Genomic DNA, 17,371 nt, shown 5'->3' on the forward strand with positions numbered 1-17,371 from the left:
ACCGCGGCCACGTTTTCTTCTTTTTTTTTTTTGTTTTGTTTCAAACGAGTGCTCGGACGCGATCTCGTGCGGCATCTTCATCGGGCGAGCTTGACCCTCCGTCGGCCTCGTCGTTTGTCACTGCCGTTTCCTCCTGAAAGTAATTAGGAAAATTTCGGACAGGCTGAATTAGAGTAAGTATATCAAATCGTATTATGATTTTTGCTTATTAAGAAATCGTAGCATATAATGCAAAGAAATTAATTCAATAATAGGATTTTTTTTACATTCACTTTTGGTTGTTAGAAAATAATAGTCAAGAATCAATTAAAAATCAAACTTGATGATTTAATATAAAAATTATTTATTGATTTTGTGTTTGTAGAGATGCAGTTTATTACATCCTGAATTACATCCTGAAAATTTTTATATTTTAATTATATCCATATTCATCCTACTGTATATATTTTGCTTCAATTATAAAATTAAAGTTGTGTGTGTAACTTTAAATTATTATTGTTTGAATTTGTATGATTTAGAGCGCTATCGTTTTTTATATAGACAATAAAAATGCATAGATAACAGATTGCAATAATTAGCATAATTTCTAGAATCGTTAAAAGAATAAAGTAAATGCGAATATTAAAAAAGAAGATATGTGTGTGAAAAAGGATCGAACGAGAGAAACGAAGGAAGAATGCACAAGATGAAGAAAGAGGGAGTTAACTGTCATTCTGCGATCCAGTCAGTCAGTCAGTCAGTCAGTCAGTCAGAGCCCTGCGGCAAGTAGCTGATAGTCGTGTGAGCGAAAACTAATCTATTCCACACCTCGATTACGTTGCCGAGCGCGGGAATTAAAATTCAGAATGGCCTACTAAACAACGCTTTAATGCCGTCTGATTCTTAATGCGACCGATCTAGACTGACGAAGAGGCCCGGCCACCATCACCACCTCCCAGCCGACACATCGGACCACCCGCTAATCCAAAACGATCCGAAATCGTCGGCCACGGCACAGATCTTATGAGATACGATTGACGAATGCGCATAATTAATTAGCGCCTCCAATCTATTTCCAGAATTAGAAGAAAAGTTATGACTGCGGAGGACCGAAGCAGATTGAATATTCTCGTCCGAGATCCGAGACATAATTTTGTATCACGTAAAATTATGTTGTCTTGTTTTATAAATTATGTAATTATATTTTTGTTATATTATATTGTACAAATATTATATATTACCCGTAAGTCTGTAATGTCGGGAATAATTATTCACTCCAGTTCTCAATTCAAACTTCATTCATATAATCAAAGCTGGATGCTAAAGTACTTTATATTAAGCGAGTCCTTTGTAAACGAGGACTCAATATTCTTGATTCTGGAAATAACCGGCGTCAATATATTCATATTTTACTTCCTTATTAGACTTTCTATTATATTTCATGTAGAAATAATATGACACTCTAAGTAAGAGGATGTCGCAGAAGTATTTACGAGGTGCGCAATTTATGGGTGAGTTTCAAAGGCAGAGCGGACGAGACTGTCGCGAGAAAGTGCCGTGGCACAGCGATCTCGTGCCTAATCGAACGAAATAATCGAGTCCATGTAACCCGAACCTCATGGAATCCGTCAGTCCGCGCTTCACCATGCTCGATTAGCGTGGCGAATCGATAATGAGCGCGTTTCAATTTTAATAGTCGTCAAAGTTTGTTGTCCGGTCGTTGAAGGTGAGGCCCGCGGGGCCGCGTTTTGCGTTTCGACCGAAAGGGGTTGGGGGAGAGGAAAAAAAAGGAGAGAAATGTGCGCGCGAGGGAGAGTCCTCCTCTCGCGATTCCGCCCAGCTCGCGTAACTCGATCTGCACGAACACCTACGAAATCAAATTATACTGCCTGGACACGCCGTGAATTTTAATCGGCGGTCTAATCTCGCCGGATCGCCATGTTGCATACCACGATAGTACGATCGTATATCGATCGTATATTTTCGCGATCATAGGCCCGCATTCTCACCGCGCAGTTAACACTAAATGCAACCATCTGACTCTCGTCTCGTCCTGTGGCTCTGCAACCGTGTGATTTTCGTATCGGTAAAATAAAATTCCGAAACAGACGGCTACATTTAGCGCTAAATAAAACGAGTCTCTTGAGTCACGTTTGAAAACGATCGTTTTGCTTTTTATACTTATTAAAATAAACCTCCGAGCAGGATATTTGTTATAATAATCTTCCTCGAAGAGAAAGAGGACGAAGCAGATGTTTCCTTTGCGACTTCAAGATATGATCGACATCATTTTAGGCTTAATCCTCTAGAGATCGTCTTGTCATTAAAAAAAAAACAATTTTTTTATTGCTTTAAAAAAAAAAGACATATCGTAAAATAAAGTATCTATCGATGTTTATACATCAACTTTCTGCAAGCAGGTAGAAGGTGCTATACTTAATTCCTTTTCAGTGTTCAATGCTACATAGATTTCCGTCTTGTTCTCAAGTATAACTAATTTATACATTTCTGAATTTACCCGAATTTATCTCGAATTTAATTTTAAAATGAACGTTGCAAATTTGCAGCACTCGCCTGTAGAGAGTCAATGAACGAGCTGAGAGAATAATTGTCCTCCAAATTGACGCTAGCGAGATTCGCTTAATCGGCGCGCATCGTGAATGGACCGAGACATCGGAAACCGATGCGTAATAAGAAACAAAGATACGCGGGGGAGGCGAAAGACACACCGGTAGGTGAAATAAAGAAGAAGAAAAAGCGGTGCGCGCAGGGAGAAAGATGCTGATCTCTTCGCGGAATATGTTTACGTTAAAGGCGAGCCCGGGTGGAAAAAAAAAAGACAAGACGAACCGCAAACTGCTTAACGAGTTCCGCGCTCCCCCGCGTCGTCTTTTCACTCTTCTACACGAGCTACACTCTACAGTGTACGCACGCACGCACGCACGCACGCACGCACGCACACTGTCCGTATACCGACACGCGGTAGCGATGGAGAGGTTTGTCTTACTAGTATTTACCTTGTCTTTCAAGCAAACTTGAAATAAAAGCCAGACTTCTAGTTAAGAAGAATCTACAGCAATAACAAGACCAAAAAGCTGCATAGATCTTAAATGAACGAAAACAATATTTTTTTATTATCAATATTAAAAATAATAAGAAGTTATAAAAGTATTGCAAAATAAGGGGAAGTGAAATGAACTATTTTTTTAAAACGATTATTTAATCTTCATTTATCTCATCCTAGAGGGGACAGCTCCTGATGTCACAGCTTAACTCTCAGTAATCTCGCACATTTGTAGATAAAATTTACGTAATCATGGTATTCTAGGATTAAGAAGCGCGATTGAATATAACTATAATTACATTATTTAACAATAAATCATGATTGATTACAGTAGAGAAATAACGAGTATGCTCTCTAAAAATCTTTGGAGTGGTATCTAATTCTAAAGAGTGACGAATTGAGCTGTCGAAACGAGTGGCTCAATTTTCAAGAGTGCGATTTCACTCTTTAGAGTTAGATCTCACCCCAAGGATTTTAGAGTACGTAAAAAAAGAAAAAAATCGTCGAAAAATCCTCGACCATCCTCTGAACTTTCGTGCGATGCTGTGTTGAGAGATAACTCGCGAGTGTATCGGCGCCATCGCTACATCGCAATCTCTCACGACCACCTGGACACACGCAGTATACGCACTCACACGTGCTTGGAACGAGACGACCACGAACGAGGCGCTGTTACGAGAACGTCGTGTACGACCCCCGGGCGAATTTTAATTTTCACGAGCATGGCGCCCGTGTATTGTCATTAGACGGTCCTCGGACGAAGGATCGGCCAGGGTTGCAGGGGGAGAAGGAAAGGGGCGACTGCAAGGCGGAAAGTCAAGCCACGAGTTATGGAGAGGGGTGGGAGGCCACGGTGTTATTAGATTTCTTGCAAATTACTCGCGCGTCCCATTAACGAGTCCCATCTGTCTGGATTACCCGGACGGCTCGGGCGAGCCTCGCGATTTAAAACGCCACCCCCTTTCTTTCTTCTCTTCCTGCCGGTCCACCCTCCGCTTGCTTGCCGATAACTTCCGCTTGTGCAAAGAAACGGCTAGACGGCAATCAAATTGATATTCGTTAGGAAGAACATAGAACGGCAGCAGTTGGAATGAAGAAGGAGGGGAGGATTTAATCGATTGATGGATAGTTCAACGGGGATTTTATGCTTTGAAGGTTCAAACGATCTCACACTTCTCAGGTGTATATTTTCCTTTACTTTCGCAATATTGATATACCGAGATTTAGCGCGCCATTGTCAGTTTGACGTACTTTGTATTAATCATCGTGCTTAGAAGATAAATATCTTGCCGCTCTAAGCAATTTGACTCGAAATAATAAACGTAATGGAAGATTGATTTTGCGCGCCGCGCGAAAGTGCCACGGGAAAGAATGAAGAGAAGAAATGAACGAGTGTGAGCTGGACAATGAATCAGCGCGGAGTGGCATTAGGCGGTCCACGTAGCCGAATTAAATCAGTCCCAGAAGCCGTTAACCGGTGCTGCGTGCGGAGGACCACCCAGGCGATCGTGAGGTCCGCGATATCGTATCGATCTTCGCTATGACCCGAAGCGCGAGGGCGAGGACGAGGACGAGGAAAGGGAGAAGAAAAAGAGAGAGGAAAAAAGGAAGGAAAAGAATGAGGGAGGGAAAAACAAGGCAATTTCCGAAAGGAAACACGTGAAATCGATAGTCAACCGACTTCGCCTATGCCCTCGGGAATTTTACGACTTTCTGCTGCGTGGAAAAGCCGCCACGACTGCGCGAAACACCCTCCGCGAGAAACGACCGAGGAAAATACGGCCGGAAGAAAGAGAAAGGAAGGAGGAAGGCGGATGTGTAAAGAGATGTATGTATGCGAGTGGACGTGTGGGTGAGATTGGAAAATCTAAATGGCTCGCGTTCAAACTTCCACGCGCAAAATGTGTGTTACGATAACCGTTTGTCCTTCGTTTGAACTTCGTGCGCCCCATTGAAGCGGCCGTTTCCCGGGGTAAATACGGCACAATGCGGCAAATTTGACGTGCACACGTCAAATCGCCGTGCGTTAATGCGGGCATTCCTAGTTCCATGGAACGTGGAAATTCTGCAGTGCAGCATTAACCAAAGTGCCAAACATGCTAAATCCGGCAACGCACGCAATTCATGCACTTGCTTGAAATATCGTGCCCAGATATTCCACGTTTCATTTGTATGCAACTTGCCTCGCACGCGTTGTAATACTTTCGTTTTAGACATGTAAAATTAACTCGTTCGTTGGAACGCGCGACGAAAGTGGAAAATGCGTAATTAAGCGGAGAAAAGCAGACAACGTTGTATAAATAAATAAAAAGACGGTGTACCGTAAAATTACGTTATTGCGGCAAATTTTTTTTTTCTCAACTTTGCAGGGAGGAAGAAATTTAGAAGAAATCTAGAAATTTATCGTGACTTCAAAACAATTTATGTGCACCAATATATGAACTAAGTTTTATTACCCTATTAATAAGAATAGACTACGCATTCCTGTGAAATTGTCACTATCGGTTTAGAAAGAGTAAAATAGTTTCGAATCATATCGCTTTCTCTTTCTCCCTAAAGTATTGAGTCGAAGAGAGATATGATTCAATTCTTTCTAACGGATCACAGATGCTAAGATCAGGGAATGCGCAATCTATATCTATATAGCTATTACGCCTATAATTTGCCCATTTTATTCTTTTGTTCTTTTTCGTGTCCAAATAGATATAATAATATACCGTTTCGTCCTAATCGATCTCGTCCGGCATTAAGCACTCGATTTGGACGGTGCTCAGCACGATGGATTCCGAAATTTCGAAATCCCCAGCTCCCGAATCTGTTGGGCATGGCTTATTTATCCGATCGAGGCCCTTAGGTCTCGATCGGATCTAAAAGGCAGCGATCGTTGGCCGAGAAAAGGAAAGGAACAGAGAGAGAGAGAGAGAGATGACGATCTTACACGCTGTGGTCCCGTCTCGCGCAAACTTAGGCGTCGCACCGACCATGTAATTTCGATTCGCTGTTCCGCGAAACTCGCCGGTAATTGAGCAAATTGGCAATCCTGCCAATCAATCGCTAAATATCAAGGATAGCGCGATCGTTCTCGCGTGTACCCGCTCGCTTGCTCACACTCGGCAACACACTCGCGCGCGAGTTTTGCGCGCGCCTTCGATCACTCCTGTCATCCTTTTGCCTAGCAGGCTCTCCTCGACGTATAACATCCAATCGAGAGATTTCCGGGAAATAAAAAGGTGGTGGCGACGATGTCTTACGCAACGCGATTTGTCTCGATACTCGCCTTCATCGGCCGCTTTTGTTCCATTCGCCACCGCCAATCGGTGGTCTATTTCGTAAAACTGGACGCGATGAATGAAAATAGGAAGAAGTAATTTTGTGAGCCGAAATATGTACTTGAAGTGATAGAGACTGAGCTGAGATGGATAATTATTATTATAGTGGTATTTAAATTGAAGAAATCCTTTTTTGATCGTTGATTTTTTTTTTTTTAGTCAATAAAGTAGTAAAACTAATTTTATAAGAATAATTCCTACAAAGTTATTTCTATGAAATTAGTTTTATTGTAATGTTATTGACTTACGAAAAAGTCTACAATAAAACAAAGATATTTGAATAAATGATTTATTCCGCTACTTTTTATATTTGTGATTTATTTGTCAAATTTTTCTTTATTAAATTAACGATAGATCTTGTAAACTATTCTGGAGAAATAAGATGCAAAAATGCTTCATCATTCCGACTTAATAAACTTTTGCTTCAATACGATTATAAAGATAATATCGTGTTTCTTTATTAAAAGTATAGAAATATCAATGGAAAGCTGTAAGAATCGATAGAAATGAAAATAAATTAAAAGAAATTAATGTTTTTTTTGTCTGTTAAAAATTCAGTAATAACCGTTTCGCCGATTTCGCCATGCTTAACACGATTTCATCAATTTTTGATTTATTTCCGTTCACACCCATGCGATCGCCCTTCACTTCAACGAGGTTGAAGTTTTGAGAAAGAAACGCGTCTGGGAGTCGCGTTACGACATTCGAAGATAGAAATTGAGAGAATGATTAACTTCAGAAACCTCGAAGTCTCTTTCGAAAGAAGAGAATCTTATAGGCCATATCGCTGCTGCCCGTATACTTCTATATTCGAGTGGAACGAACAAAAAATTACCACTACATATTCGATGATGCTGTTGCATCGAAAATAACAGGATTAAAATTTCTCGCTTTAGTGAACGCAGCCGATCGCATTAACTTCCTCAATGCCACGTCGTGTTTGCGAATACGGTCGGTCGATTGTCACATTTCTTTATTTGATGTAACAATGATTTTGAATAAACACATTGGTAGCACAACAAAAAGTAATAGCATATCCCCCTTCCTTTTTTGTGCATTAGCCAGTTTTTATCGCTTAATAATTATAGAACTCGCGGCGGCCGTTAAAGTCCGTTTTCGAGAACCACGTTTTTTCATTACGATCAACAGTATCGCTGACAATGTAGAAATCATCAATAACGTTGAACGGTAGACTTGACGTTTTTCGCACTAACGACATGTAAAAAAAAAAAAAAAACGAAAAGAACCATGAGGAACCGAGCCAATCATGCAGACTATGTTGCGCAGATCGATGACTTGCATGACGCAGATAAAGTCATAATGCAACAGAGCGTTCGGCTATTTCGCTCTTGTTTCCCAAATAGCTGCATCCAACGGCTGTAATAACAGATGACTCGGCGGAAATCTTACATTAAAAAACTATGTTAACATATTAATTGTTGGCTTAATTGTTTGGCTTTCGATAATCTAAATGATGTCTGTAGAATTTTAAATCGGTCTGGGCATTTAGTTAAAACTATATATGAGCAATTTATAAAAATAAATTAAACTAACATTTATCGCTGCATAATATTGTAATAAAGTATAGTAATTTAATCGTTAGCTTTTATGAAATTAGTATAATTAAAATAAAAGTAGTTTTGTGGCTCGAAGAATAAATCAAATGTAAATAAATTGAGTACAAGAATCTCCGTTGCATAAATAATATTTATAAGGCGATAAAATATAATTCGCAAATAATTGAAATAGTTTCCGCTTTAACAATCACCGAGATCCTTATTAGGCAATTTATTTATTTTAGTTAGAAATTAATTTATGTATCAAAAATCTCTCTACATTCTTGGAATGAAATCTTCAATCTAAAGAGTAAAAATTGAACTAGTCTTGGAAGAGTGCTCAATTTTCAATCATTAAGAGTGAGATTTACTCTAAAAGTTTATAGATAGTTTACATATAATATACGCTACGATTAATCTTTACTGTAACCATTAACTTGTGCTCTCTCTTTAAAATCAATAACTCAGAATGCGTCACCGGAGAACAGTACATACCGACGAAATCCATTTGTCTCTTCGTTCACCAATGGAAAACACTTTTCGATTCAGTCGGGCACGCGCTTTTATTAACTTTTATTGGTTTTTCGTTGTTGACAGGTCAATGTCGACAGTTGATCGACGTATCGGGCGGCTCCAACGAGAACGACATCGGCGCACGCGACATAGGTTTACGCACCTCAACACCAATAAACCGGTCGATATCGGAGACGGAAATCTAATGGAGGATTTCTCGATGCACGGGGTCGGTCAAAAAATGAGGGTTGCTTCGCGAGTCACGTCTGAGCACGGACTGGCGTGCTCGGCCTTCGGCGTGCGGCCACCCTCGCTCGGGCTTGTATTATCGAATGGTCTCTGTGTGCACACCTGCTCAGCATTTCGATATATCTATATATCCGCCTGTACACGGATGCCGTATACACGACCACAACCACGCGCGAACTCGCGAGATTGACAAGGAAACCCTTCGGTTCATTTATGAAACTCCACGTTCTTCTGAAACTTCCGCGCAATTTAAGAATTTAACGAGATCATACGTATATTTGTTTGGATGTACTTGTTTTAGGTACTTTCCATTTAGTGTCATTCTATTTTTCTTATTTAGGGACCTATTTTGTATCATCAACGTTTTGTTCACCTTCTGATTGTCAAATTATAATTTACGTTTTTAATTTTATGACATAGTTTTATTTTATTTTTTAACTATTCATACAGTTTGTCAATTTATGTTTTAGGCTCGTAGCCCTTTTTCCTTTTTACTTATTTTGATTTATTGAGCCTTATTACTTTTATAACCTATTTTGTAACTCTTAATAACTACAACGATATCGTTGTCATTGCGCAGATTTTGTATACAGTAAAAAAAGCTGCGCAATGATAATTCAACGATGTCGTTAGAATCGTTAAGAGTTACAGAATAGGCCCCTTAGTGAGTAGCAAAGATAGAACGAAACTTGTGTTACGAAATAGAATAAGCAGCCATTCTATTAAGTCTCATGCTGAAAAAGTATCTCATCTACTTCTGCTAATAATGAAACGTCTAGTATAAATTTACGTAACTTATTTATTATTAATTATTACGCAGTGAATGGAATAGTTTATTTTGTCAAATCATTCCCGAGAATGTCCAGATAAGAATTTACTGCTCGCCACCTCGCGATACTTCAATTGAGAGAGATTGTCACGTTGTCTGGAAGTTCTTGGATGATTTGCCAGTGATGCCTTTCGTGTTGGCGACCATAAAACATAGCCACGACATCACGAAACCCGGCTGACTTCTTGGCCTCCCCTCGTCATCCGGCGGCAGGATAATAATTAGCACAATTAGGGGTGCAGGGTGGGATGCGTGCGCGCGTCCTGCAGCGGACCCTGTAAACTTTCGGCAATAATTTACAGGGCTTTTAGCGACTTGGCAGGAAGCAAGCCGCTGCCTTGAGACTTACGAAGCCAGGCTTTTCCCAAATTGCACGAGTCGTCGCACGATAGCCCTTTAACATCCCAGAATTAGCTTTGCATTATTCATGGCACCGTGATTTTTGCTCGTCAACGATCTCTGACGTCTTGGACATTTGTCTGAGTTGTGTGGCAAAGAAACGCAACAAAGAAACTAAAAATAAAATTAATGTAATATGGATATAAAAATAGAAAAATTGACACTTTCTATTAAATAGTTCTCTCTTCTTCTAGCAATAAATTAGTACGTATTATTTTGAAAATTAATTAAGATATTATAATTTAAGGTTCATCTCATTCACTGATTCTCTCCTCTCTCTCTCTCTCTCTCTCTTCCTTTTCTATATTTCAATAATTGTTCTGTGCAGATTCATATAAGGTAGTTTAAAATGACTATACGTACGCGCATTAAAGAGCTGAAATTTGTCAGTTTTAGTAGAGATTCACAACTGGCGCGCAATGTGCGCGTACGCACGTGAGCAGTCTCGTGTTCGCAAAGCGAAGGTCCCTGTACTGCTGTCTGCCATCGCATTATATATGTACGTATACACGATATTATGATACCCCGGGCCCTCAGTGGACGTTGTTATGCCGAGAGACCGAGAGGGTAAACTACCGTGCCTCGTGTTCCGCGTTTTTAGAACGCGGGACTCGAATACGCTGAAACACGAGTCGCGTGAGACGCCTTTCCCTCTTTCAATTCGATCGGTTAATTATAATCGCGCGAGTGAGGGTCGGCGATGTTACTGTCGGAATGTCCGAGATGAGTAAGGAGAGAGGAGTGATTATGGCACGCGTAATTACGAAACTGAAGGAAATTAACGCCGACATGTGGTGTACGTTCCTCGGCGGAAACGGACTTAATTCGTCTTACTTTGTATGCGTTATTGGCGAATTAAATAAGTATAATGATAGCGTGAGAAAAACTTGGACTTGTAAAATTTCACGTACCTTTTTGCAGAAGCTGATTTACTGTAAACATTTCATTTATTATACATACATACATATATATATATATATATATGCTAATAATTTTCTTACTTGTAATAATTTCAAAGGAAAAGTTACCTATGAGGAAACCATGTTCCAAGAAAATCTTAACCGTTTAAAAATAGATATTATCTCAACTCTATCCTTTATTAAAGTGTATGGTGAAACATAAGAATGAATATGGGAGGCTACAAGCAACGCAGATAAAAGAACGAGATAGAGGTCTTGGTTAACGGCTCTTATCATCGATCGTGCCGCAAAGTTGAACCGCGAAATGAACCAAATGAGATCGATATAGCTAACGCCGAGCAATCTACGTGCTGCCAAGTGGCGCGATTCGCGCGATAATTGCTTGCGAACTGGCGAACCTTACTCCCTTTCACCCACCTCCTTCCCTTGGCCGCCCTGGCTCATTCGGAACAGCTTTTCGCTCACCCATCACTCACGCGCTCGTTCGCGACTATGCTCGTTCTACTGACAATCCAAGCCCTCAAGAACCAGAGCCTGGCACGAAGAGCTCCATAACCCAAATCGCTTTCTTCTGAAGCGCAGTTTGCTAACACGTCCGCGTGAATCCTTCTTGTCCTGTCTTGTTCAAACAGAAACTTCGCCTCGACAACAATCGATAATACCTAACGAACCGACGTGGGTTTTATTTAACTTGAAAGCAACAGTGATATTACTCAGGTTTTAAAAGCTACAGAGATTCCATCACAGAGATTTCTTCTTTAAGAGCTTGTAAGAATGTAACTATCAGACGTATGAAGATATATTCCTTCTTTCTTCAATATTTTTATAAGACATAATAATATGATTGTAATGATATAATACTGGGTCGTCAAAAAGGTTCTGAATTATATTCTTCGATTTTTATATACAAATTTATTCCGTAACAACAAGAATTATTTCTCACTCAAAATATAAATATAATCAAATACAAATATCATCATGTTCAACGACCATTTGTCATGAATTTATTAGTCGCTAAATTTCGTCTCGGTATTATTTTGGGTTTCTTAGATGCAAAGAACTCACGATAAATTGCTTCAACTTGCTCATCAGTTTCATCGTTTATGCAAAAAATATTTTATTGAACGAGACAGCTCACAGTCAAACGATATAAGATCGGGACTATATGATAGCTGAACACGTAGAATTGATGCTGTCTAAACAAATAATATCGAGACAATAAACTAACAGATCGATGGCGAATGGTTGTTGAACATGATGATATTAATTTTAAGAAATGATTGTTGTTTCTGAATAAATTTGTATATAAAAACTGAATAATAATTCAGAACATTTTCGACAATCTAATAATAACTTGAATTGTTTGATTCTTTTTAGGAATTTTCCATTTTACAATCTGAAGTATCCGACTAGAAATTTATTCAAGGAATTTAGCAGGTCTTATTTAGGTTGACCTTATCTTATCAGGTCCTGATAAGATAAGTTCATCGAGATCTGATCAATCAGTAACGCAGCACAGTAATCGAGTCCTCATCCGAATAGCCTCATCGGGTCCTGATAAGGTCCTTATCAGAGCCTCATCAGGACCTAATAATGAAATAAGGTCAACCTAGAATCTACTAAAATCATTGGATAAATTTCTAAGTCAGGAATTGTTCAAATGCTATTAATTTAGCATCATATTCCAAAAGAAGCAAAAAATATATTTTTCAGAGGTCCAGAAGGCATACTCTGAAGGAACTTTATAACTTTAGGAGATTATTCAAATCGACTTGCATATGCCTTCTTATAGAACTTGTGGACGTTTTCTTTTTACGAGCAACTCGTCCATCTCTTGGCGTGGCTGCGTAGAAACGAGGTCAACCATACTCAAACCTAACGAAAATTTTCTTAGGTATACCTTATTCAGGATTATTTTAAGTCAACCAAATCAGGTCTTTATAACATACAACCTTACAAAGGTCAATCATACTCAAACCTGATAAGGATTTTCTTAGGTGTACTTTATTCAAAGTTAACTTAGGTCAATCAAATCAGGTCCTTATAACATACAACCTTACAAAGGTCAACCATACTCAAACCTGAGAACTTTATTAGGTATATCTTATTTAGGATTACCTTACGTCAACCAAATCAGGTCCTTATAACATATAAGATTAACCTGACACAAATTCTAGTCGGGTACTTCCAAAAATTCTTAATCTTTCCAGAGTCTAATAGCGAATTTGATTGGATGCACTTAGTGCGTTGGCATACATTAAAGTCTGTGCACAAATGGATATAAAAATATTCGTTTAAATAAATATAAAAACTAATAAAATAAAATCTGTATTTTATAATTAAAAATATTTGCATTTACTTTTACACAGATTAAATTAAGCGTACAACAACTTTAATGATGCATTAGTACGTCCAACCGAATTCGCTACGAGTTCTTCCCGAAAGTGAGCAATTCGTAAAACACGGTTACAGGCTATTAAATGGCCATAATCGATGAAACGCCCTTACTATCTCCTCGTAAATCACGGAAACGGCATCGGATAGCCGGCCGGCTGTCATTTCCGACGAGCTCGCGAGTCCGTCGTTCGCGCTTCGTGCGAGTCGCGTGCTCGCCGATCGTAACGACGAGCGAAACGTTCAGCCGTGACGCGAAGTTATGGCTCGGCGCACGCGACGAGACTTCAGCGTGGCGATTTTCTTTTGTCACTCGTTATTATAGTTATACTGCGTGTCGTGCCATCGTTAAAAAATGACGTGGGTGTCGGCCGTTGGATGACTTTCTGCGTTCCTCTAAGTTTAGCTCTTTCGTTTCTCCTAACTTTTCAGACAATTCAACGAAATCGATAGCGGAACGCGACAACACGTGACAAATAAAGAAGAAAACGAGAAGTCTCATTTCCGGAAAGATAACGTGGCAAAATTGCGAAAGAACTTTCTGTTGGAAAAATTAGAATATTTAATTTTATTATGAATACTCTGTATTCAGATTTTTCTAAGGTTTTCCAAAGAAAGATAGCGATGTTCTTTCATGTTTTAAATTAAAGTACTATAAATTCAGGAAAGTAGAAGTTTAGTTAGTGCGTTAATAGACATTCAATTTCTATTGTCTCTTCGACTTAGACATACATTTATTTTCGTGTTTTACTAATTCTAATCGACACGATCTGTCGGTGTTACCTGTTGTGCGAAAAGAAATAGTGCAAGTTTGGCTAATAGTTTCCTCCTTTTATCTTCGAAAAGGAGTGTATTGCGTCACAACGACAGAGGTACGATTTACATTCACTAAACGCGGCATCAATTTTAATTACTCGGTCGGGCCGACGAGTTGACGAGTTGAAACCAAAGACATTTTCTCTTCTATGGTGGTATCGAAGTTTGGAACGAGAAGTCGTAAAGTCGTCTACACGATCTCGAGACGTTTCACGTGAAACTCTACGCGCCCATTAAAGACCAATTCTCAGAACACGTTCTAACTAACGAACGAACGAACAGAAATTATCTCCCTGGCATAAACTATTTTTAATAACTGATAATTTTCTTTTTTTTTTTTTGTGTGCATACTGAGTGGCCGCTTCAGAATAAAGAAGTGCCATTTTCGGTCCAAATACGAGACGCGCGTCGTTAAAGCCGTTGTCGTAAGAGTGAAGTGAATATTTTACTGTTTGCGCTTTTATGGCTTAGCTCTGTCCGAATAATCATCCGATCCATGTATCCGTTTGATAAGTGTATCATGACATTTATTGATATTAACGCCTTCGAGAGTGATATAGTGATACCAGGCGTTGTAGAAAACAAGAAACATAAAATTCAAAGTTTCTTATAATGAGTCCCTCTTTAATAATACATTACAACGCAATATGTCATTTTATATGACTATTTCTATATTTTTACTATCGGAGATTTGAAATTCTGTTTTTATATTTATTACGAATTACATAAATAGAATCATTTTAACACTCAGCTAACTAAGTTAACGAAACCCCAGTAATTTGATGCTCGTTTCTTAGATTCGAATTGTTTTCTTCACAGTCAGATAATGACATTGCTAGAAATTTTTTATTAAAATTTTGATACGAAAATACGTTCAATCTCAGGTGCGTGCAACTATTTTTCTGTACTTATACTAAAAAATGACCGCAATATATATCTTATATATTGATACAATTTCTTGGCAAACTCCGCCCGTAACTTCGGCATTAGATTCATGGAGTAGAAATCTCGCTGGAGCAATTACCTACCCTACTTTTTTACCCTTCTGCTCGATAAAGTTGCAATTCTTCTAAAAACACAAACATCGACACATACGTGCGCATGAAATAATATCTGTGAAACTCTGAAAAAAATTGAAAGCCTAATAACGTCTAATTTTTTAATAAGTATGTAATTTATATACGTACATCTTTATTATCGTATTCTATTATTTATATTATGGAGTTCATTCATCACAGAAAAAAATTGTCACAAACATCGAAAATGTTCAGAAAAATAAGTGGGTTGAATATCGCAAATATTTTCAAATGTTTGACAGGCTACCGACACCGAAATCAGATTTCTCCCTTCATTGTGACTAAAATACGATTATGTAACTGTCGTATTACATTGACGAGATTTATTGGGTAAATTTATTAAGGATCGGAACACACGTGTGCTCAGGCGTTTATTGGATTATCGCGCGTGTGCATTTACGTAACGCGGGGGAGGAGTGAATTATGTTCGCTCTCAGCGAACAGCTTATGGCATTTATTAGAAGTCCGAGGGGTGCTCCAGAATTACGAGCTTCCAGTCGCGGTGCGCGGGATTCTCGCTTTTTCATTTATACGCCCAGTAAACGGCCGGTCGTTATCGGCCGACACCTTGGTCGGTTCTCAAGAATTTACTACCAACCGAAGGGGGATGAACGGGACTGTAACGATTACGGGGGATAATTTCCTACATAGATATCAGATTCTCCAGGGTTGTTCGAAAAAGAGCGTCACAAATAATAACGGAGTATTACTGTTTTGTAATGAAATTATCTTTTGCGACGATGTCATTTCTTGTGCGCGTTTCTTTATATTTAGAACGTATAAGTATATATACTCTCGAAGAAAATATAAAGAGAAATAATAAACGGTCAAAAATGAGACAAGGAAGGATATTTAATTATGTCAATGATGCAATTTTAATTTTTTTTTTATCTAGATAATATAATCAATGTTTAAAAGTAAGTTATTTTTAACAAATGAGAAAGTTAAATTAAAAAATAATACTAAATAATAATTTGAACAAAAGAATTATTCATTGCAATTAAACAGAAAATAATTGTGAATTAAATTGAAAGGTATCGATATGACGTAAATTTAAAATAAAATAGAAAAGTGGTCCAAGTTGTACTTATGAGTCGATTCGAGATTGCAGTAATGCATAATTGATCCCATTAATTGGAAAATTTCGTGTATCAGACGAACCGCAAAACGATTCCGTGCATCGAGGACATTCAATCGAAAAGTTGGCCATCGAACGTAAAGCTTTTGATCTGCTAAGACTTTGAGAGAGTAAAGAGGGCCGTTAACGGTACTACAAAGGGCATATCCTTCCCTGTTTCCTTCTCTTTACTTCCTCTTTTTTAACGTTCTCTCCCTCGCGAGAGAGGTCTCGCACAGAGAGAGCCGCCTATAGTCAGCGATCGGATTGGCTCATTGAATTTTAAAATCTCAAATAGAGTTAACATAGACATCAGACGAATCGAGAGAGCTTACAGTTGCATCAAAAATGCGGAATGTCTTTTAAACGATTTACGGTGCGCATATTTTAAGGCCATCGAATGAAGATTATAGATACAAAGTGAAAAATCATATCAATCTTATTTAATTCCTCTTTTATGCTTAATAATAACGCTTAGAATAAGTTGACACGTTTTATTAAATGCAGTAGTAGCGACCGATATTATTCAGACACACGTTTTTGTCAGAACTGTCTTGTATAAACGAAATACGTACTATGTTTCCAAAAGCATTTCACATAAATTTATTTTTAAAACAATATTTGTAACACATTAATTATAGAACTTCTTTTTTGTAGTAACTTAATAATTCCAAGATAGATTATCTTCTTTTTTTCCATGTTATTCGCTTAAAACTTCTACATTATTATGGTCATTATTACTCATTAATCATCACTATGAATTATTCAACATAATTTGTACGAAGAAGAAATACTTAGAATTAAAATTCATCTGGCATCTGAAACATTGGTCCCGTACAAATCCAGCCTAAGAGCTTACCTGAGAAATCACAATTATAGGGGTCAGGCTGGGATTCGTGAGGCTGAAGAGAGTTTACCTCGTTAACCACACAGTAGTAACGCATCACCTTCGGCCAGACAGCATCAAATAAATCGCCCATCGACCTAACTAACGACATCCCAAACGTATCTCTCGTTGGGGTAGGTTCTCTTCCCTTTTTCTGGCAGTGTCAGAAGCGAGGGTGGCCTAATTCGTCATAACGTTCTTCCTATCCCGACAACTTCGGGACACCATGAGGAAGCCTTATCTA

The 17,371-nt window shown here is 38.5% G+C and overlaps 2 long non-coding RNA genes across 2 annotated transcripts in view; one reads left to right on the forward strand and one right to left on the reverse strand.

The window, feature by feature from the left end:
* LOC147907624 (uncharacterized) overlaps window positions 1-17,371 on the forward strand; it is a 155,326-nt gene that overhangs the window by 72,925 nt on the left and 65,030 nt on the right. The gene's annotated exons all lie outside the window — the stretch shown is intronic.
* Window positions 13-13,097, reverse strand: LOC105146132 (uncharacterized). Its single transcript, XR_846147.2, has 2 exons — window positions 8,424-13,097; window positions 13-133 (listed from the first exon to the last, which is right to left on the reverse strand). It is a non-coding gene; the product is annotated as an uncharacterized LOC105146132 (long non-coding RNA).

The sequence above is a fragment of the Acromyrmex echinatior genome, chromosome 13 (assembly GCF_024713525.1).
Source record: "Acromyrmex echinatior isolate Ae372 chromosome 13, ASM2471352v2, whole genome shotgun sequence".
NCBI lineage: Eukaryota > Metazoa > Arthropoda > Insecta > Hymenoptera > Formicidae > Acromyrmex > Acromyrmex echinatior.